Source organism: Castor canadensis, chromosome X (assembly GCF_047511655.1).
Source record: "Castor canadensis chromosome X, mCasCan1.hap1v2, whole genome shotgun sequence".
Taxonomy (NCBI): domain Eukaryota; kingdom Metazoa; phylum Chordata; class Mammalia; order Rodentia; family Castoridae; genus Castor; species Castor canadensis.
The window spans coordinates 119610535-119633847 of record NC_133405.1 but is presented as its reverse complement, the minus strand read 5'-3'; positions in this window follow the sequence as shown (position 1 = coordinate 119633847).

Genomic DNA, 23313 nt, shown 5'->3' with positions numbered 1-23313 from the left:
ACACTGGAGAAGGAGGGAGGGGCAAGGAGCCAAACTTTGTGAACCATCAGTAAACAAACAGCAGGAAGGCCTCCAGCAGGCATGTGATAAGCCTCTGCCTGACGTAGAGAACAAGCGAAGGTGGCAGATTATAGGGCTCAGACCCTGGGCACCCACTATCAAATGGCTCTGCAGTGTTGAGGAACAAACAGTGAACCATCATAAGACGCTGACAGTGGCAGCCAGCTGATGGTTCATTGACCTTGCCTTTGCCCCAGGGAAAGGGGGTGAGGCAAAGACACAAGCCCCTAGTAAACTAGCACAGAGATAAGCCAACTCCAAAGCAGGACAACTAGTAGACTGCAGAGCTGCAACACCTCACTGTGGGAGAAGCTGACCAAGAAGCAGCAGCTGAAAGACAGGAGAGAAAAAAAAAAAAAACACTACCCACAGGCCAACCACCTGGCAAGACTAAAACAGAGCTTCTGCTTAAATACCAACACCAGGACAGGATACTGGAAGACTACCACCAAAACTTAAACTAAGACTGAAATTCTATTGATCCTGAACCTGAAGTTTTTGTTTGTTTGTTAGTTTGTTTCTTGTTTATTTGCTCATCTCTCTGCATTAATTTTTTTGGGTTTTTTTTGTTGTTGTTATTGGTTTTTGTTTTTGTTTGTTTGTTTCTGTTTTGTTGGTTTTTTTTGTTTTATCACTGTGAATTAATTAACACTAAATTACACCCAAACCAGGGACAGCAACAGCACACAGACAATTAGCTGAAAATCCAATACAGCCACAAAACAAAATTTAACCAAGGGAAAAAAAACAGGTGACTAAAACCATGAACTAGCCTATCAAGAATAGTTATGTAATACCAGCGTTTAAGATGGGAAGAAGAAAAATGAATGGAAATCATTCCCCCTCAAAAAATAATATAATATAGGATTCAGAGAGAAATGAAGAAAATGGATACCCAGCTCCAGACTCCAACAAAACAAAGATAAATGATGCCAAGGTAACCAATGATGTCCACAAGAACACTCATTAAGAACATATCCTGCAAGTAATCACTGAGAATTTCATGGAGATGATACTAGACAAAGTTAACCAAAATGTACAGGAGGCACTCAAGAAATTTCATGACACCAAAAATAAAGAATATGAGAAGACACAGGAACAAATAAATGAAATCATAGGAGCCCTAAATAAACACCAAAGTGAAACAGAGAACACTATAAATAGGGAGGTAAATGAATTAAAGACAAAAATAGACAATAATAAAGAGGAAGTGACCCATGACATGGAAAACCTCAGAAAAAAGAACAAAACAGAAACTTAAAACACAATGGAAGGCCACTCTAGCAGACTAAAACAATTGAAAGATAGAACCTCAGAACTTGAAGATAAAATGGAAATTCAAGGAAAAACTGAAGAGCTTTTAGTCAAACAACTCACTACCTGTGAAAGAAATATGCAAGAACTCAATGACTCCATCAAAAGACCAAACCTGAGAATCATGGGCATTGAAGAAGGAGAAGAGTTGCAAGCAAAAGGAATTTATACTATATTCAACACGATAATAACAGAAAATTTCCCAAATCTAGAGAAAACTAGGCCCATTCAGGTACAGGAAACCTCCAGGACACCAAACAGAACTGACTAAATTAGAACTACACCATGACATATTATCATTAAAACAACAAGCACAGAGAATAAAGAAAGAATATTGAAGGCTGTAAGAGAGAAAAAACAAATAACATACAAAGGTAAGCCCATCAAAACCACAGCAGATTTCTCAACAGAAACCTTAAAAGCAAAAAGAGCATGGAGTGAGGTATTCTGGACACTGAATGAAAACAACTTCAACCCTAGAACATCCTACCCAGCAAAACTGTCACTCAAAATAGATGGAGCAATAAAAGTCTTCCATGATAAACAGACACTAAAACAATAAATGACCACCAAGCCACCACTACAAAAGAGTCTTCAAGGAATTTTGCACCCAAAAAAATGAAAGCAAACAAAGCCATGGAAGGACAGGCAGTACCAAACCACAGGAGAAAAAAGACAAATAAGTAGAGAGTAGCAGTGATTCAGCTGCACTCAATCAAACCCTTAAACAACTGAGACAACTAAAGGACAGGAATCACCACATACCTATCAATACTAACACTGAATGTTAACAGACTGAACTCCCCCATCAAAAGATACCATTTGGCAAACTCGATTAAAAAGGCAGATCCAACAATCTTTTGTTTAGAGGACACCCATCTCATTGACAGAAACAAGCCTTGGCTTAGGGTGAAAAGCTGGAAGAAGATTTACCAAGCCAATAGCACCCAAAAACAGGCAAGTGTAGTGATACTTATTTTGGATGCAGTAGACTTCAAACTTACATTGATCAAATGAGATAAAGAAGGACACTACATACTAATAAAAGGAGAAAAACCCTGAAGGGAAATAACAATTATCAACCTATATGCACTCAACGTCAATGCACCCAATTTCATCAAACATACTCTGAAGGACCTAAAAACATATATAAACTCCAACACAGTGGTAGTAGGAAACTTTAATACCTCCCATCACCAATAGATAGGTCATCCAAACAGAAAATCAATAAAGAAATTCTAGAACTAAATCACACCATAGATCAAATGGACCTAGCTTATGTCTATGGAATATTTCATCCAACTTCTGCACAATATACATTCTTCTCAGCAGCCCATGAAACCTTCTCCAAAATTGATCATATCTTAGGGCACAAAGCAAGCCTCAGCAAATATAAGAAAATAGAAATAATCCCATGCATACTATCTGATCACAGTGCATTAAAACTAGAACTCAACAACAAAAACAACAGTAGAAAACATGCAAACAATTGAAGCTGAACAACACACTGCTTAATGATCAATGGGTCACTGATGAAATAAAAGAGGAAATAAAAAGGTTCCTAGAAGTTAATGAAAATGAAAACATGACCTATAGGAACCTAAGGGACACAGCAAAGGCAGTCCTAAGAGGAAAGTTTATAGCCATGAGTGCGTATATTAAAAGGACAGAAAGATCTCAAATCAATGATCTCATACTACATCTCAAACTCACAGATAAACAAGAACAAGCAAATCCTAAAATAAGCAGAAGGAGAGAAGTAATAAACATAAGAGCCGAAACCAGTGAAAGAGAAATAGAAAAAAACATACAAAGAATCAATGAAACGAAAACCTAGTTCTTTGAAAAAATAAATAAGATTGACAGACCCCTGCCAAACTTGACTAAAATGAAGAGAGAAAAAACCCAAATCAGTAAGATCAGAAATGCAAAAGGGGAGATAACAACAAACACCACCAAAATCCAGGAAATCATCACAGACTGTTTTGAAAATGTATATTCTAATATTTGAAAATCTTGAAGAAATGCACAGATTTCTAGATACTTATGACCATCCAAAATTGAACCAAGAGGATATTAGTCACCTGACTAGATCTATAACACAAAATGAAGTTGAAGCAGCAATAAAGAGTCTGCCAAAAAAGAAAAGTCCAGGAGCTAATGGATTCTCTGCTGAATTCTATCAGACCTTTAAAGAAGAACTAATACCAACCCTCCTTAAACTGTTCCAATAAATAGAAAGGGAATGAACACTGCCAGTATTACACTCATCCCAAAAGCAGAAAAAGACATCTCCAAAAAGGTGAACTATAGGCCAATCTCCTTAATGACACCAATGCAAAGATCCTCAATAAAATAATGGCAAACCAAATCCAACAATATATGAGAAAGATCATTCACCATGACCAAGTAGGCTTCATCCCAGGAGGCAGGGGTGGTTCAACATATGCAAATCTGTAAATGTAATAAAACAAATTAATAGAAGCAAAGACAAAAACCACTTGATCATCTCAGTAGATGCAGAAAAAGCCTTCAACAAGATCCAAAATGACTTCATGATAAAAGCTCTAAGAAAATTAGGAATAGAAGGAAAGTACCTCAACAACGTAAAGGCTATATATGACAAGCCTACAGCCAACATCACACTTGATGGTAAAAAATGGAAATCATTTCCTGTAAAATCAGGAACAAGATAAGTGGGCTCACTCTCCCCACTCCTATTCAACATAGTACTGGAATTCCTAGCCAGAGCAATTAGGCAAGAAGAAGAAATAAAAGGAATACAAACAGGTAAAGAAACTGTCAAAATATCCCATTTGATACTGTCAAAATATCCCATTTGATATGATCCTATACCTTAAAGACCCAAAAACCTCTACCCCAAAACTCCTAGACATCATAAACAGCTACAGCAAGGTGGCAAGATACAAAATCAAGTTGCAAAAATCATTAGCTTTTCTATACACTGATAACAAACAAACTCAGAAAGAATATATGGAAACAATTACATTTACAATCTCCTGAAAATAAATCAAATATCTAGGAGTAAACTTAACAAAGCATGTGAATACCTATATAAGGAGAACTACAAACCCCTGAAGAAAGACTACAGAAGGTGGAAAGATCTCCCATGCTTATGGATTGGTAGAATCAACACAGTAAAAATGGCTGTACTACCAAAAGCAATCTACTTGTTTAATGCAATTCCCATCAAAATCCCAATGACATTCATCACAGAGATTGAAAAATATACCCTAAAGTTCATTTGGAAACACAAGATACCGCAAATAGCCAAGGCAATACTCAACAAAAAGAGCAATGCTGGAGGTATCACAATACCCGACTTCAAATTATATTCCAAAGCAATAGCAATAAAACAGCATGGTACTAGCACAAAAACAGACATGAAGACCAGTGGAACAGAATAGAGGTCTTGGATATGAATCCACACAGCTAAGCCCATCTCTTTTTTTTGACAAAGGTGCCAAAAACATATGATGGAGAAAAGACAGCCTCTTCCACAAATGTTGCAGGGGAAAGTGGTTATCTGCCTGCAAAAAACTGAAACTAGATCCTCGTTTATTACCCTGTACTAGTATCAAATCAAAATGAATCAAGGACCTTATTATCAGACCCGAAACTCTGAAGTTTGTGCAGGAAAAAGCAGAGAATACTCTGGAAGTAATAGGTATAGGCAAGGACTTCCTCAATAGAACCCCAGCACCTCAGCAACTAAGAGAAAGAATGGACAAATGGGACTTCATAAAATTAAAAAGCTTCTGCTCAACAAAGGAATTGTCTCTAAACTGCAGAGACCACCCACAGGATGGGAGAAAGTATTTGCCAGCTATACATCAGACAAAGGACTGATAACCAGAATAGGCAGGGAACTTAAAAAACAAAACTCTCCCAAAATCAATGAAGCAATAAAGAAATGGGCAACTGAACTAAATAGAACTTTCTCAAAAGAAGAAATTCATATGTCCAAAAAACACATGAAAAAATGCTCACCATCTCTAGCTATAAAGGAAATGCAAATCAAAACCATACTAAGATTCCACCTCACTCATGTTAGAAAAGCCATCATTAAAAACACTAGCAATGACAGGCTTTGGCGAGGATGTAGGGGAAAAGGAACCTTGGTACACTACTGGTGGGAATGCAAGCTAGTGTAATCACTCTGGAAAAAATATAGAAGCTTCTTAAAAATCTAAGCATAGATCTGCCATATGATCCAGCAATCCCATTCCTGGGGATATACCCCAAGGAATGTGACACAGGTTACTCCAGAGACACCTGCACACCCATGTTTATTGTAGTGCTATTCACAATAGCCAAGTTATGGAAACATCAAAATGCCCCACTACTGACAAATGGATTAAGAAAATGTACTTATACATGATGGAATTTTACTCAGCCATGAAGAAGAATGAAATCTTATCATTCACAAGTAAATGGATGGAACTGGAGAACATTCTGAGCAAGGTTAGCCAGGTTTGAAGACCAAAAATCGTATGTTCTCCCTCATATATGGACTTTAGATCAAGGGCAAATGCAGTAATGTTGTTGGACTTGGGTCACATGCTAAGAGGAGAGCACATACAGGAGGTATGCGGATAGTTAGGAAATCCAAAACATGAAAGCGTTTGATGTCCCCCATGCAGAGAAACTAATACAGAAACCTTAAAGCTACAGAGGTCAATATGGGAAGGGGATCAGGAACTAGTGAAAAGGTCAGGTAGAGATGAGTCAACTTGGGTTGTAACAGATTTGTATATGGAAGCAATGCTAGGAATCTCTCTGTATAGCTATCCTCATCAAAACTAGTAAAAATGCTTTGTCTTTCTTATTACTGCTTATGTCTTCTCTTCAACAAAATTAGAGATAAGGGCAGAACAGGTTCTGCCTGGAAGCAAGGGGTGTGGGGGGTAGAAGGAGAGGGTGGGAGGCAAGGGAGAGGAATGGCCCAAACAATGTATGCACATGTGAACTAATGAATAAAAAAATTAAAAAAAAAAGATAGAATGTCATGTTGGGTTAAATAAATATATATATATAAATAAATAAAATATAACACAGCATTATGAAATATTATATACCACAGTGAAAATGCAAAAATTGATGAATGAAAAAATAGTAGAGCCAACTAGTGCAAGCCAGTTCAAGGAAAGTTTTATATGCATAATTTTATAAGTGTTATTTATTATGAATGAAATAAATAGAAATAAATGACATTAGAAAAATTTGTTTGTAGAGACCCTGGGTGCAGAAATAATTTAATGATAAAATGATAACACTATAAATAAGTATAGCAACACATCAACACAATAAATAGTGAAAAATGAAAAGGTTCCACATAAAAAGCTTCAGGTAATAAACTCAAGAGAAATTTAGAATCAAAGAATTATCAACTTGAATACTCTAAAAGATAGAGCTGATGACTGCCAACATCACAACCAAGGAGACAGCATACATCACACACTGCCTAAGAGTGTCAGGTGTCACCTGTGGAGTGTAACTACAAGTAAACAAACAACCTTTAATAAGAACACAACTCTTGTTAAAATGAGAATTGTGGATAACTAATGTCAGGTAATTGGTTGGATTATTTTATTCTCTGTAATACTGTAAATATTTGAGAATTTTTCACTAGGAAGATTATAAATATCAGGTGTATAAATGTGAAACCCAATGTAAAATGGAGAATTATTAGTAAAATGCAAAAAACTAAAAAGGTTCATGAAAAAATAGAAATCTGCAACTCTACAACAGAAATTGAAACTGCAGTCCAAACTAAAGACACCATAAATGTGCTGGGACCAGCCATGTTTGCAGAGGTCGTTTATACCAGATTTGAAGAAGAAGCAAATCACCACTTTGTGGAAACTCTTCCTAATCATGAAGAAAGATTGGGTATTCTCAACCATTTTAACAGAGTAGCTTTTTAACCTAAAAATAGCAAATCACCATAACCCAATAAAATAATACATGAGTTTATCCACAAAAAGAGAACATATCTTAAATAAATTCATAACATATGCAGTATAGCACTGAATTATTTAAAAATAGATTTATACAAGGAATACAATTATAGTATCACCTAAAAAAAACCACACTGTTACCAAAAATGGGGAAAACACATGCAATCGTGAACAGTGGTAAATAAAAAAGCCTTTTAAAAAAACTCTCAAAGTCAATTCATGATAATAAATTTTAGCAAGCATTTCAAATAGAGTCCAGAGGAATCACAAGTATATGGCATCAACTCTACTATTGACAATTAGATGAAAATACATGGCTAGTATTCAAATACAACAAGAATATCAAAGTAAATACAAGTTAAGAATGATGAAAAGAGATACTATTGCTAATGATATATTCTCCTAAGTTTTAAAAAAGTAATTGGTGAATCATATGATTCTTGACAAGGATATCAAGGACCTACACTTGAGAAAAGATAGCCTATTTAACAAGTGGTGCAGGAGAAACTGATTATCCACATGTAGAAGGTTGAAACTAGAGCTCTATCTCTGTATAGAAAACCAACTCAAAATATATCAAACACCTTAGTGAAAAGGCTTCAAGATTTAGGCATAAGAAATGACTTTCTCCAATAGCTCAGGAAACAACAAGAATCAACAAATGGGATTGCATCAAACTAAAAAGCTTTTGCACAGTGAAGAAAATGATTAGTAGAGAGAAGAGACATCCTACACAAGGGGAGAAAATCTTTCTCAGATATTAATGCAAGGAGGGATTAATATCAAGAATATATAAAGATCTCATTAATTAAACACCATAAAATCAAATAATCTAATATGTGCGCACAAAAACTATACAGATACTTCTCAAATGAAGAAGGGCAAATAGCCAGCCAATGCATGAAAAACTGATCAGCATCTTTAGCCATAAAGAATCTAAATTCCAAATTATATACAGATTCTATGTCACACCGTCAGAAAAGAAACAACAACAAATTCTGGTATGACATGGGGAAAAAGTAACCCTTACACACTGGTGGCGGGAAAGTAATTTAGTCACCAGTATGAAAATCAGTATGAAAGTACCTCAAAAAGCTAAAAATATAACCTTCATGCAACAATACCATTGCTGGTTATATACCTAAAAGAATCAACATCAGCTTACAATAGGGAAAATTTCACACAATGTTTATCACACCACCACTCAATAATAGCTGATTTATGGATTCAGCCAAGGTGCCCAGCAATGGATGAATTGATGAGTATAATTCAACCATAAAGAAATATGAAATTGTGTTATTTGAAAAAAACTAGAGATCATGTTAAGCAAAATAAGTCAGATTCAGCCAAATATTGCATGTTTTCTCTCACATGATATTTAGAAAAGAAATAAAGGAACATGAAAGGAAAGGGGAGCCTATTAGAACTGTGGCAGGAGATAAAAGGAAGGTGAGAGAGGGTAACAGAGGAAGTGAATATAGTCAAAATATTATATACACATACAAAAATATCACAATGAAGGACATTGTTCACAAATAATAATAACATAAACATACATGCTTACAACAATAACTGGTGCAGAAAAATTTAAATTTGTAAGAAAATTCAGCAAGCTGGTATACAAAAGATCACTGTAAGAAAATTAGTAATGCAGTCAAACAAAGTCCTTAACTTACTGGAACATGTAATGAAGAATACACATTTCAAAACAGTATCAATATCCAAAATATACCTACTTAAAAAAAAAAAGAAATCACAAGTTCCTCATGCAGTTAATTACCGATAGACTTAGGAAATACAAGTGTACAAAAGAGTTGTATTCAATTTATTCACAGGAGGAAAATATTGTAAAGATGTCAATTGTCCTTAAATTCTTTAAGACTTACTGCCATATGCATGGTTGGGTAGATGACAACCAAACTAAGTTGCCATTTCCCATGAATGAAATAAGCATGGAAAAATTAAAGGAGGAAAGATAAACAATATTGATAATACCAGCAAGGGATGCTAAGTCTCTACAGACCATGACTATGGATGTGCACTGAAGTAGAGGCAGCAGAAACAGGTAACAGAACTGTAAGGAGGACAAGTTATAAAAATCTGTCATTGAACACAATAGGCAGAGATTGGGAGAATGGCAGTTTCAGGACAGACTTCATCCCAACCAATAGCTCAGCCATGAGCCTGCACTTCTCATCTCACCAATGGAGGAGGTTGAGATCTGGAGGATCCTTTTTCCAGGCCAGCCCACACAAAAAAGTTCAAAAAACCCTTTCTCAACAGAAAAGGCTGGATGTGGTGGTGTATGACTCCTACCCCACCTACTGTAGGAAGCATAAATGGGGGGATTGTAGTGCAGGCAATTCATGCAGAAAGTGAGACTGCATCTCAAAAACAAACCAAAAAAAGTTGGAGGTGTGGCTCAAGTGGAAGATCACCTACTTAGAAAGTACACTTTTTAAAATTCAAAACAAATACCAACAAAAAAGTAAAATTTCCATTTAATTAATCAATTAATTTTTATTGTTCTTTTTCTGAAGGAAACAGGTGGTACCAACATCTGCCAATATCACTCTGGAATATTGGTACAGCAAAAATATTTGAGTAAGTTGAAAAAATATGAGTCCACCCATTGTAATAATCACCTGACACCACTTTAGCAAGCAAAAATTACTCTTTAATTTATTACCAACTTAACAGAATACTAAGAAATGAGACTCACAAGTAATGCAGACAATAACACATAATTGGGTCAGAACTTCATTCCTCAAAAAACTAAAAACAGCCACAGTCAGCTACCTGAAAATGCAGATGTGGGTGTCATGGAAAGAACCTTCTCACTTTTTACCTTGGGAAATGGCAGATATGGTTGCAGGAAGAGATGATTTTCAATCAAAAAAGGTAGGAAACACAATCACTGCAGCATTCAGTATAAGAAACTGAAGTGAGGAAAGAGGGCTCCACATGTCAAAGTAAAGTGGACTCAACAGTCTCCACTACATGCACCACTTCAACTTACCTCAAGAACCAGGTCAGGTAGTACTAGCTAGATGGACCACATTAGTACTTCTTAATATGAGTCTCAGGGAGTGAGATCTTGAGTGTAAAGGGCTGGCAGCAAGTGATTAGATCCAAGGAGGCCAACCAGCAACAAGAAGTCAAGATAAGGCTAGATGTGGTAGTGCACAAGTTTAATTACAGCTACTATGGAGGCAGAGGTAGCAGGATCACTGTCCAAGGTTGGCCTGGGCAAACCAGGAGACCCTACCTGAAAAGAGACATGGAGGAGGATGGACCCACAGAGCACGAGCCTATGAGGCACTTACTTTTTTTTTTATTGGTGGAACCGGGTTTGACTCAGGGCTTCGCACTTGCAAAGCAAGCACTCTACTCTACCTCTTGAGCCACACAAGGCATGAGGCACTTCTGGGAAGGTCCCAGGCATGGTTGCTGGGCTAGGGATCCACCTTACTTCCTGTTCAGGACTCTGAGGGAAATGAATGAGCTGTAGGGTCTGACAGCCTTGCCTCACCTCACAAAGGGAGAAGTCCAGTGCCCACGCAAAGTCCACGCAAAGCACTCTTGTGATTCCTCTGGGAACCGTCCTCCCCCGGAACAAAGGAACACAGCCCCGCCCCTGGGGTTCTATTTGGAGGATCAGGTTCCCAGGCAGGCGGAAGTAGAAGGCACTGACTTCAGCTTCTTCTCTGCCTCTCTGCTCCTCCGGCACTGCCCTGGGGTGTTGACTTGCTTTCAGGAGTCTTGTCAGGAGTCTTGGTGGGTCACCTGACTTAACACTGTGACCCCCAGTGAACCCCCCAAAACTGAAACCTGCCCTCCCCCTGAGAAGGTGGCTCCATAGAGCCCCTCCCCACTCAGGTCCCCTAAGTCCCCAGCATGCCAGGTCCACAGGCCATTCACTCTTCTGGGGTTGAGGGAACTAGATCTTACTCAAACTGAAGTGGTGAATTTTGGTCAGTAGAGGGACAAATCCCAGGACCTATAAGGTTAAAGAAGGGGTCCTGAACACCTGGTTGGGGGGATGTCATGCTGCTAAACTCAGTGCAGGGACAGGGCAAGCACATGGAACTGACTCTACTCTGTGTGGATCCACACAGTCTGAATTCCAGGAAGTGCTCCCTAACTCTTTGCTTTACAGAATGAATCATGGGATGAGGGATTTAGTATATGGAATGGGTGGGGAAGATTTATTACATAACAGCAGCTGTGAGCACACATGATTCCCAGGTCCCGCCAACAGGATGAAGACTTGGGTCACGGTGGAAGCCACAGAAATGAGGACCTTCAAATATATCCCCACTTGAAAGCTTAGGTGGCCTGGGTGTGTAGAACTAAACAGTGAGAAGAGCTGCTCATTATTGTTTCCTACTTGTTACTAGGAATGTTGGTAGAGTAGCAGAAGGAGGCTGGCATCAGGACCTTATCAACAATGTATGATAGCCCTGAATGTAAACCAAGAGGATTCTCTGTGCTGATCAAAACGGTCCCCACTACCAGCCCCTACCATTGCCCTACTAAGCTTAGTGTTATGTAGTGTCCTAATATTCTCTTAATTTCTTTCACAGGTTCTGAAGACACAAGTTGAACAGAAGAGGATCCCGGTGGGTTTCTAGAGCAGTGCCCTGGAAGAAACCAGCATAGGGTATCTGGGCTATGCCAAGGCCATGCTCTTGATGTTACTCACAGGTTGTCCTTACCTCCTCCAGGTTACTACCTTGCCAGTTGTCCTGCCTGTGTTTGCTGACCCTAGTCATCTTGCCAAGAGGGCAAGTTTCAACAAGCATCTGGGGGAGAGCCAGAATCCAGTTGGTGAAGAAGCTACTGCACAGAAAGAGGCAGAGTCCTCCCCCTCTTCTCTTCCCTTTGGGGCGAATACTCCTCCTAGCTCCTCTACTACCTGCACTTTCCAGGAATGTCTGATAGTAGCAACCTCTAGCTCTCCTGATGCAGATGCTTCCTGGGAGTGCTCTGATGTAGGTGTCCAGAATCCTGATGTAAGTGCAGATGAGAAAAGTTCAAGCACCTCCCAGAATGTATACTCCACTCAGAGGATGTGTACAGATCCACTTGGTAGGCGGGCAACTATGTTGGTGCATTTCCTGCTAGAGAAGTATAAAATGAAGGAGCCTGTTAAACAGGCAGATATGCTAAAGGTGGTCAGCAAGAAGTACAAGCAGGACTTCCTTGAGTTCTTCAGAAACCCTGAGAGTGCATAGAGCTGGTCTTTGGCATTAAGGTGCAGGAAGTCAACACCAGCACTTATACTCTTGTCAGTAAAGGGAGTGGGAGCTTTCCCAAGACCGGTATCATCATGTCCCTCTTGGGTGTGATGTTCATAAGGAGCAACGGTGCCACTGAGGAAGAGATGTGGGATTTCCTCAATGCCTTAGTAATATATGCTGGGCAGGTGCGCTTAATCTTTGGGGAGCCCCTAAAGCTCATCACCAAAGATGTAGTTCAGGATAAGTACCTGTAGTACCACCAGATACCTGGCAGTGATCCTTCTAACTATGAATTCCTGTGGGGTTCCAGAGCCCTAGCTGAAAACAGCAAAATGAAAGTCCTGGAAATTGCGGTCAAGATCAATGATACAGTCTCCAGGGCTCTCCCTGTTCTATATGATGAGGCTTTGAGAGATCAGGAAGCAAGAGCAGAAGTCAGGTCTGCAGCTGGGGCCCACACCGTTGCCTGGGTTAGGGTTTCTTGCAAAGCCATGTCCTCCCTGGCCTCTCACATCTAGTTAAGTCTGATTTAGAGTGTTTATATTTGAAGAGCATTTAGTCTTCCAAGTAGTGACTAATGTGGCCTGGGAACAAAATGTATCTCTTCTTTTCTGTTGCATTATAGGAGTAACATTGTTATATGTATTTGTTATTTTTCAAGGTTTTTCCTTTGATATCGATTATTTATTTTGCACGAGATTATAATTTTGTCAATTTTTTGGGGCTCATTTTATCTGCTTTTTACTAGGGTTTGAATGTTACACTTTTTGTATTTATAAAACAAATTTACTGTCTATATTTTATGACATCAAACTAGAGAATATGGTATTGTAATGGAAAAGTGAAAAACACCAATATAAAGTTATTGGATGACAATATTAAGGGGAAAGAAGTAAAAACAAATTTAAAACATATTTAATTTGTAGTGTGCCTTATTCTTTTTAGTATTCATTTTAATATAAATAAGGTCTTGTATTTATTTTGTTCATTTAATAGTGTTTGTTTCATCCTAATGCTCTGCATATTCTGTACTATCTACTGAACTAAAAACATCCCAAATAAAATGAAAATAAAACCTCTGACTGGCAAGTGGTATTTTCTCGTTTTATGTTGATGATGCAGTACCATGTGAGCTGGAATGAGTTCAAAAACGATTTGTAAAAGAAGGCTCTGAATTAATAGGTCTTCAACAGAACTTAAATATCCCAAATATTTGTGATATATTTGACAATTTTTCTAACTACATCATTAGAAAAATTAAACTATACTATATAAAATAAAATAATCTTATTAATGTAATTCATTAAATACATAATTCCCTAATTATTATTTCATGTGTTTTTATATAGTTCATAATCCAATATTACTAGTAGTTAATACTTGGCATACCCACTTCACAGGTAAGTAACTCGTGAATTTCTCAAGTTCACAAGCATTTAGTTAACAGAGCTGATAGTCTCCTGGTATGAATTTTTCTGGTGCCCAAAATGTCTCAGTCCTCTGAGTCTCAGCCAGATAATTTGTCTTTTAATTAATTTTTCTTCTCAGTTCTCCAAAACATATTTCAGAAGATTAAAAGAAACTAATATCCAAGATTGTTTTGAATACATAGCTAGAATAATGTAATGTGAATAAAGAAAAAAATAATATTCAGTGACTGTATTGTCCGCACAAGCAATGTCTGATAACATGAAAATATCAAGAGCTCACAAAAATCATCCTGTTCTGACTTTTCCCTGGAGAAAGAGAGTAAATCCATTCAAAGCAAAGTTACATAATAGTCTAAATCTGGCTACTGAATCAAAGCAATAAACAGTGTGTTTTTCTTTTGACAGTGCACCTGTCCTATACCTCCTGCATTGTGCTACAGCTTCTTCATCTCATATGGAGTCAAAGAACATGAACCATTCTCTGCAAGGCTTCGGAAGGGAAACTGCTCTAGCAGGGATGTGTGATATTCTCTATCTATCCTTAATCAGTGAGAGATGAAGCACCATGAGTATCCCCAAAATGAGGATTATGGACGTCAATGTCCTCAAATATAGGGTTCACTGAATGTTCAACCACTACCTACTGTGAGACCTACAGGACCCATCCAGACCTATAAACTGAGAATCCGATTTAAAATTTATTTATTTATTTATTTATTTTGGCAGTACTGGGGTTTCTCAGCTCCTTGTGATTCCTATGCAGGTTCTCTACCACTTGGACTTTGCCTTCAGCCTCCATTTAATCTTCAACGTCCTTGGGGATAGGAGCCTTGGTATAAGCATGGAGTGTCAACCTCTCACAGACAAGGTGAAGACCCTAAATTAGTAATGAAAGATTTCCTACTCTAGGAAATCTAGGTTCCCCAAAATATCTTACTTCCTACTTAGTTGGGGCCATGGGCATAGCTATCTAGCAAAGGTGTCCTCTTATTTCCTTTTGGCCCCTATAGGTGTCTTAGGGAGATAAGGGCCTTGATTTTAGGGCTGTAGCTCCAGGTGGGAACAAATGGTAGATCCTAACAGATCATAGTTGTATCTAAGTTTAGGAAATTGAGTGCTGATGAGTAGACACCTTCCCCTAAAAAACAGTGGGCCACAAAGAGGTACCAGGTGGTAGCAAATAGTAGTACCTTGCTCAACCCACCTGGATTCTCATTAAGGGGAAATTTTTAGTCAAAGTTTGACAGATTCATATTAGTAGAGGGATGAGTCTTATCTCCCACTGGGATTCAAGGTTAGAAACCACAGTGAGGGTCTCTAAGAGTGGAGTCTCAGAATTCTGAACTTACTATCACTCCTCAGAGAAGGGAAACAAATATGTATCTTCCTGACTGCCAATTTGGATGTTTCAGAAAAGGGATGGCCTTAGTCTCAGAGTGGCCTCAGATAAGTGAAACATGTTCCAGATCTGCTCAGGAGACAAGATGAAGGCCCTGAATGAGAATAAATGATCCATTTATCCCAGAATAGAAGGGATGTATACAAGCTTAACAGGATGAAGTGTTCCTTCATTTTGTCCTGAAGTAGACTCAGGCTGGTTATAGTCTTGGCCCCATTGAACAGAGGATGGGAAATTCATCCCAAATAAGAGTTAAGGTGATGACCCGAAATGAGGATGGCAGTACCTCTTCCAGAACATCTTTGGCCTCATAGAGCCAGGTCACTGATTGGCACCCCTTGTCACCCCTTGGCAATCCTGGAGATGCTGGCATGATGATCCCACTCTTCTCCTTTTAAGGCATTTAAGGAGGTCAGACACTTGGTCTAAGGGGCCAGTCACAACTTAGCATGAGGATGAATTGCAGATCACTCCAAGAGTCAAGCTGAGGACTCTGAGGTCCCTTTCATTGAAAAATGCATTTAATGCTCTAAGTAGTAAAGGAACAAGAGTGGTTATAAAATATAAAGGCACTGGTACACATCTAATATTCTGTGAGGTTAAGGATGCTCCACATTTCAAAAAAATTAAACAAATAAGCTTTTCAAGATGATTTATCCTTCACAGGATTAAAGATTATTTCTGACAATGGTCAAGGTACCTGTTGTGTGCTTTCCATTCAGAACTCCTGTGGCCTATGAACCCATAAGAAGATTTCAATAACACCAGTAGACAGGAAGCTTTCCTGCACACAACTCAAGTTGTGTATCATGACTCAACTCAAGTTCCTTTTGTATCAAGACTCAAATACCTGAGGAAGTGATCCAGTAGAAAGGTTAGTAAGTCCTTCTTATTTTATTTTCACTTAAGGAGTTTTTAATGATAGCTGCATATAAGATTACTTCATTCTTGTATTTTCTCAATTGTTTCTGATGTTTGCCCTTTTCCTCCTCCTACTGGGTAAGAATAAGTTTTCCATTCTAGGATCTTTGTGCAGTCTTTTTTTTTCTTCCAGTTTTAGCCTTGTGATAAATACCTTGGTGGGTTAATGCCCACATGGGCAGTTGTGCTATTAGCCTTTTCCTGCCATAACCATTCAATGTTGATGACACATTTCTCCCTGTAAACCTGGGCTATTTGCCAATTTGGGCACCTTTATAGTGTCTTTGCACAGCCTGAACTACATGATCATTTTGACTGGATACACCAAACATTGACCCCTGCATTACCTCTTTAGAAAGATGGAAAGACAAAATCTTCCTGTGAATGTGGAAAGATGTGTTGAAATCTCTTCTAGGGTTCTTGCTTAGGTGAGGAGTCACAAAGACATTGAACTTCATTTTGGCCACTGCCTTTTCAGAGATGGCTGCAAAAAGGCAGTCTTTCTTTTTTTTCTCTCTCTCTCTTTTTATGTATATTTTACTGTCCTTCCCCCTCATCTCCCAAAGCATCTTGAGTATCACAGTCATCTGGGAAGTGAATGACTTCCAAGATAATGGTATAATTTAGAAAGAACACAGTAAAAATATATCCATGACATTACTTTTGTGATGCCCCCTATCTTTAGGATCTATAAAACTAAATGGAATGAAACCATTTTAAACCTCAAATTTGTCTTTAAAAAACAGCATAATAGCTGGGGGCTCATGCCTGTAATCCTAGCTACTCAAGAGGCAGAAATCAGGAGGATCCCAGTTCAAAGCCAGTCCAAGCAAATACTTCCAGAGACCCCATCTCAAAAATGCCTAACACTAAAATGGGCTGCTGGAGTGGCTTAAGTGGTAAAGTGCCTGCCTAACAAACATGAGGCTCTGAGTTTAAATCCCAATATCACCAAAAAAAAAAAAAAAGAGAAAGAAAACAGCATAATTATTATCAAGTGTGATGCCACCAGGGATTTTCAAGAAATGGCCACTGTGATTATGGAAAATGTAATGGCATCAAGTTCAAGAAAATATTTAAGGACTAATTAGGAGGGCAAGGAGGAGCTGTCAAAGGTGTAAATTTCTAGAGTTAACTTGTGAGAAATATCATGCCAACTTTCCAGAGCAAAGAGCCTGTTTGTTTTTTACTCTCCTTAGAGGACTTAACTCATACAAAAGAAATTTGAGAGAACAGTGGTGGGAAATGGAGACACAGACTTGCTAAGACCCAGCGCACTCACACTTAACTGCTTTTTTTATGTGATTTCAAGCTATCAGAGTCTTAGTCTTCCCAGAATTTCAATGAGCTGACTCCTAGCATCTTCTCAGCAGAGCGTATGGATCTATTACTTCCTAAGGAGATTAAGCCCAAGCTCTATGTCTTCTCAAGTGTTGAGTGAGTCCTCTATCTCAATACTTTCCCTCTTACTTCATAGAATCACGATGTCATGCATTTTCCTTTTCATGTCTTAACATATGGTGGACAGGAAAAGATGGATTCAGAAGGTATTAAATATATATTACTATAGAGATTTACCATGGCTTAAGTACCTAAATGGTGTGGGGGGAGGAGGTAATTTCCTAGTGGATAGAGACCTCTCCTGTCTCCCCACTTCTCTTCAAAATTCACCCTGAAATGCTATTTTACACAAACACAACACTAACCTTGCTGACTCTATTAAGGAACAGGGGAGTATGGGTGGGACCACAGGGATTGAGAAGGACATGGTGAGACTAGTTACAGAGGGGCTAGTTTGAGAATTCTTTCTCTGCTTTGGATGCTATCTCCCACACAAGCCTGAGTTGCCATTAACAAGCATTTAATTTTGGATGGTTTGGCTGTATATGTGTGGATTGTTGGTTTTATAATCATGCTTAGATCCCAGAGCCTTTTGGTGGCATCATGATGAAAAGTTTAAAAGCACAAATGAACCAGGCAGATATCAGGAGCAGGTCAGAGTACCTGAAGTCAGCTTTAGAGAAATCACAATAGATTTTCTAAATCCCTTGCTCAGCTTTTAAGGATTAGGACCTCTGGATTATGCCCATTTTTAAAATTCTCACTCCTTAGCAATACCTTGAATTTAGACTCATTTCCCTGAATGCACAAAAGAAATCACACTTGTCTGAAAGCATATGATTCAGCTTATTCCCATGGAAAATATCCCCATCTGATTGACTTGTGCCAGAATCTGAAACAACTTGAAGCTATCAGATCATCTTCACTCACAATTCCCAACATCTCAAACACCTTGAAGTTACTTTTCACTAGAATTTCTGTGCTATCATTTTTCACAACAAAACTTTTAAGGTTACAATGAAATTTCATAGCTCAAAGACTTCTGTTTCATTATGCAGGGAGTAATGAAGAAAGGTATGTACTGGAGAGGAAAATGATCAACACATATGAAACAAAAAAGCTATTGAAATGGTCATATAAAAAAGAGGGAGGAGATTTTACAAACAACAAGCATAGAAATTTGTATTCTGTGTAAGACTTTCATTAAAGGAGTATGGAAGGCCCAGGGAAGGAGGAATGGTGGGAAAAATAGGTGAAGTGTATGCACAAAAATGGTTAAACAGTATTAAGTTTGCTTACAAGGAGGCACATAAACAAACAGGGATTCAGATAATTTTGATAAAGTAGTGCACAAGTGATTGCTTAGCATTCTGTGTCATGTCCCTCCTAAGCATTTTCCATACAAGTAGGTACACAGAATGGGGGCTCTGGAATGAGTAGGAACCTGTTTATCCCACAGACTTAAGACTCTTGTGGCCAGCAGTGCTTCCCAGTCTAAAAGAAATTAAGCCTCTATAGTTAATGTAGCCTTATCACTGAAAATATAACCTTGACTAATCAAGCCCTGAGGCTGTACACAGCACAGACTAGTTTGGTTGGAAGATAAAGGAATTATCATAGACTCCAACTGTGACCTACTATCTACCTCATGCATGGTGGATCCAATATCAAAGACCCAGAAAGAAATTTCTCCAGTCCAAGTACCTCAGCTTAGAGAAATTATACTTTCTCTTGTGTATTATTCTTTCTTTTTCTCTTTTGTTTCTTCTTATTATTATTTAAGTTTATTTACTTTTTCATATTTTTTGTAGTACAGGGGTTTGAACTCAGGGCCTCACATATTGTTCTCAACCTTTATGTATTGTAGTTATTTTTCAGGTATGGTCTCATTTTTTTTAACCCTGAGACAGCCTCAGACAGTTATTTTCCTATCTATAGCCTGTGATGAAGCTTAGATAGTAGGCACAGGCCACAACACCTGCCCTATAGGCAGAAATGAGTTCTCACTCTCTTTTTGTGCAAGAAGGCCTTGAACTGTGATCCTCCTTATCTCCACTTTCAAAGTATATGGGATTTCAAGAGTATGCCATCTAAACTGACTTCCTTTCTGTTTTTGAGTCAGGATCTCATTAATACATCCTTACACAACAAGTAACAAACATATATCCTATCACATGCAAAAATCTCAACATAAGAATACAACACTATGAACAAAGCAACATCACTCACCAATAAATTTGTAACACTTCAGTAACTAAACACCTCACTACCAAAGTGGATCAAGTGTCAGACAAAGAATCTAAAACTGTGAAGTGAAATAAAGATCAATGACTTCAAAAAACATGTTAAGTACTTAGCTGAATGAATTAGGAAGAAAATACAGTGTGTAAGTGAAGAATTTAATAAAGAAGTAAATATTCTCAGAAAGGATCAAACAGAAATCTTGGAAATGATAATCTCAAAAACTCTAATAAAGAACATCAACTGGAAGCCAACCAATAGACTAGATCATATGGAAGAAAAACTATCAGGGCTTAAAGATTAAGTTGATGACTTTTTATAATTCAGACAATAATAAAATAAAAAGAAATTATGAGCAGAATATATGAGACCTTGGAGACATAATTAAGTAACTAAACATAAGAATATTATGTCTAGATATAGGAATATATGTGCAGGTTAAAAACTAGAAAACTTACTCAGTGAAATAACAGCAGAAAAATTCCATAACCATGGGAAAGATATGGACACCCAGGTAAAGGAAGCATTTAGAATCCCTAATACCCATGTTCAGAAAAGGACCTGTCTATGCCTTATTATTGTTAAACTGCCAAGAATCCAGAACAAGGAAAAAATAAATACTGAAAGCTACAAAAGAGAAATTCCAACTTATTTACAAAGCAAAAAACATCCAAACACTATCAGATTTCTCAACAGGAACTCTAAAGGCCAAGAAAGCCTGGAATGATGTATTTCAAATCAGAAAGAAAATAACTGTCTGCCAAATTATTATAACTAGCAAAGCAAAGATACGCTTTAGAACTGAGGGAAAAATAAAGACCTTTCAAGGTCAGCATAAATGGAAGGAATTCATGATAACTAAACCAGCACTGAAGAAGATACTTAAAGAAATTATACAAAGAAGAGAAAGAAAGAGAAACAATCATGAGCAGTTAGGAAAAAATAAACCTGACTTGACCAATTGGATACCAAAGGAGAATTAGGTAATAATTAAACATTATTAACAAAACAACCACCAAATCTCTAAGAAGAACTAGGGAGAACAAAAAGAACAGAGAGTATTGGGAAAAAAAATAAGGAAAACAAGAAAATGATTGGAATTAGCACATATCTCTCAATAATAACCTTGAATATAAAAAGTCTTAATTCTACAAGTAAAAGATGCAGCTCCAATGATCTTTGGTCTGCAGAAAACTCAATTGACCAGCAAAGGCATACACAGACTACATATTCCAAGCAAATAGAATCTGAAATCAAAGAAGAGTAGTTACATCTGAAAAAGCATTTTTGAAACAAAAACTATTCAGCAGACATAAAGTCACTAGGTATTGACAAGCCAGGGAAAACTTATAACAATTTTATGTATATATGTACCAAACATGAGTGAATCCAAATTCATAAAAAAACACTATTTGACATAAAAGAACATATTGGCACCAATGCAATAGCATCTCATCCATAGATGTGTCATTCAGGCAAAAAGTCAACTAACACCAGAATTCAACTACATTAAAGATCAAGTGCACTTAACAAACATCTACAGAATATTCCATTCAACAGCTGCAAAACACCTATTATACTGAAGAGTTCATGGAATTTTGTCCAAAATAATGTTTTATACCATGAAACAAATCTTAATAGATACAAATTAATTCAAATAACTTCTTGTATCTTATCAGATCATAATGGAATGAAATTAGAAATCAACAAGAACTACACAAATTATACAAACACATGGAGATTGAACGATGTATTTGTGAACAATCAGTGGGTCACTGAAGAAATCAGGGATGCCTAGAATCAAATGAAAAAAAAAAGAAATACAACATAACCAGATCTGTGAGATACACTGAAGGCAATTATTATGAGGTAAGTTTATACCTATGAGTGTACACATTATGAAATCAGAGAGACCACAAATAATTTAATAATTCATGTCAAGACCTTACAAAGACAAGAATAAGCCAAAATCAGAACCAGCAGAACAATAAGTAATAATGATCAGAGCTTACACATAGAACAATTAAACAGAATAAAAGATCCATAAAGAAGCTCAAGTAGGTACTGTGGTCTGATTCTTGACAAAGGTGCCAAAAATGCATTGGAGAAAAGACAGTTTGTTTAACAAGTGGTGCTGGAAAACTAGATATTAATTCATATAAGAATGAAAATAGACCCCTATCTCTCACTTGTACAAAAATGAAGTCAAAATGGATGAAAGACCTAAAACTATAAACTTACTAAAGGAAAATAGCAGAGTGTGGACACTTCAAGATAGGCAAGGACTTCCTGAATAAGACTCCAATAACGCAGAAAATAAGAGAAATGGGACTGTATCAAATTAGAAAGCTTCAGAACAGCAAATGAAACAATCCACAGTCTGAAGAGACCACCTACAGAATGGTAAAATGTCTCTGCCAAACATTCATCCTCCAGGAGATTAATATCCAGCACAGTATACAAAGAACTCAAAAAATAAAACAACAACTAATCCAATCAAATAATGGAGAAATGAACCAAAGAGACACTTCTAAAATGAAGAAGTACAAATGGGCAACAAACACATGATAGTGTATTTAATGTCCTTAGCCAGGGAAATGTGAATGAAAACTACATAGAAATACTAGTGAGGGTGCAGAAAAAAAGAACTCTATTCACTGTTGAAACAGAAATTATTATAGCTCTTCAGAAATCAATACAAAGGTTCCTCAAAAAATTAAAAATAGAATGTCATATGATCCAACCATACCATTCTTTAATATACCAGAAAGCATAAAAGTCAGCTTACTGTAGAAATACCTGTATATCCATGTTATTGAGGCACTATTCACAATAGCCAAATTGTGATATCAGTCTTGGTCTGCATCAGCACATGAACTGATGAAGAAAATGTGGTCATGGAACAACTGAATTATTGTGCAACTATCTGTATTACCAAATCCTATCTATAAATTCTATGCAATCTACATCAAAATACCAATGACATTGTCATGGAACTAGAACAAACACTACAAAAATTTGCAAAGAAGAACAAACTGTGGGTATGATCAAAATAGTAAAGTAACTACAGAGAAATCTTAAAGCCCTACACATAAACTTTAATATCATAAAGAAATAAATAAAAGTCAAGGGCAGTGACTCATGATTCTACTCACACTTATTCAGAAACAGGGGTCAGAAGGATTGCAGATGGAGGCCAGCCAGGGCAAAAAAGTTACAGAGACTCCATCTCAATCAATACACCAGGCATGGCTCATGTACCTGTGGTCTCAGGTTTGAGCGAAGGCATAGGTAGGTTGTTGTAGGTTTAGGGTAGGCCCCAGACACATAGGTGAGAACCCACCAGAAAAACATCTTAAAGCAAAAAGTCCCAGAAGCATGAC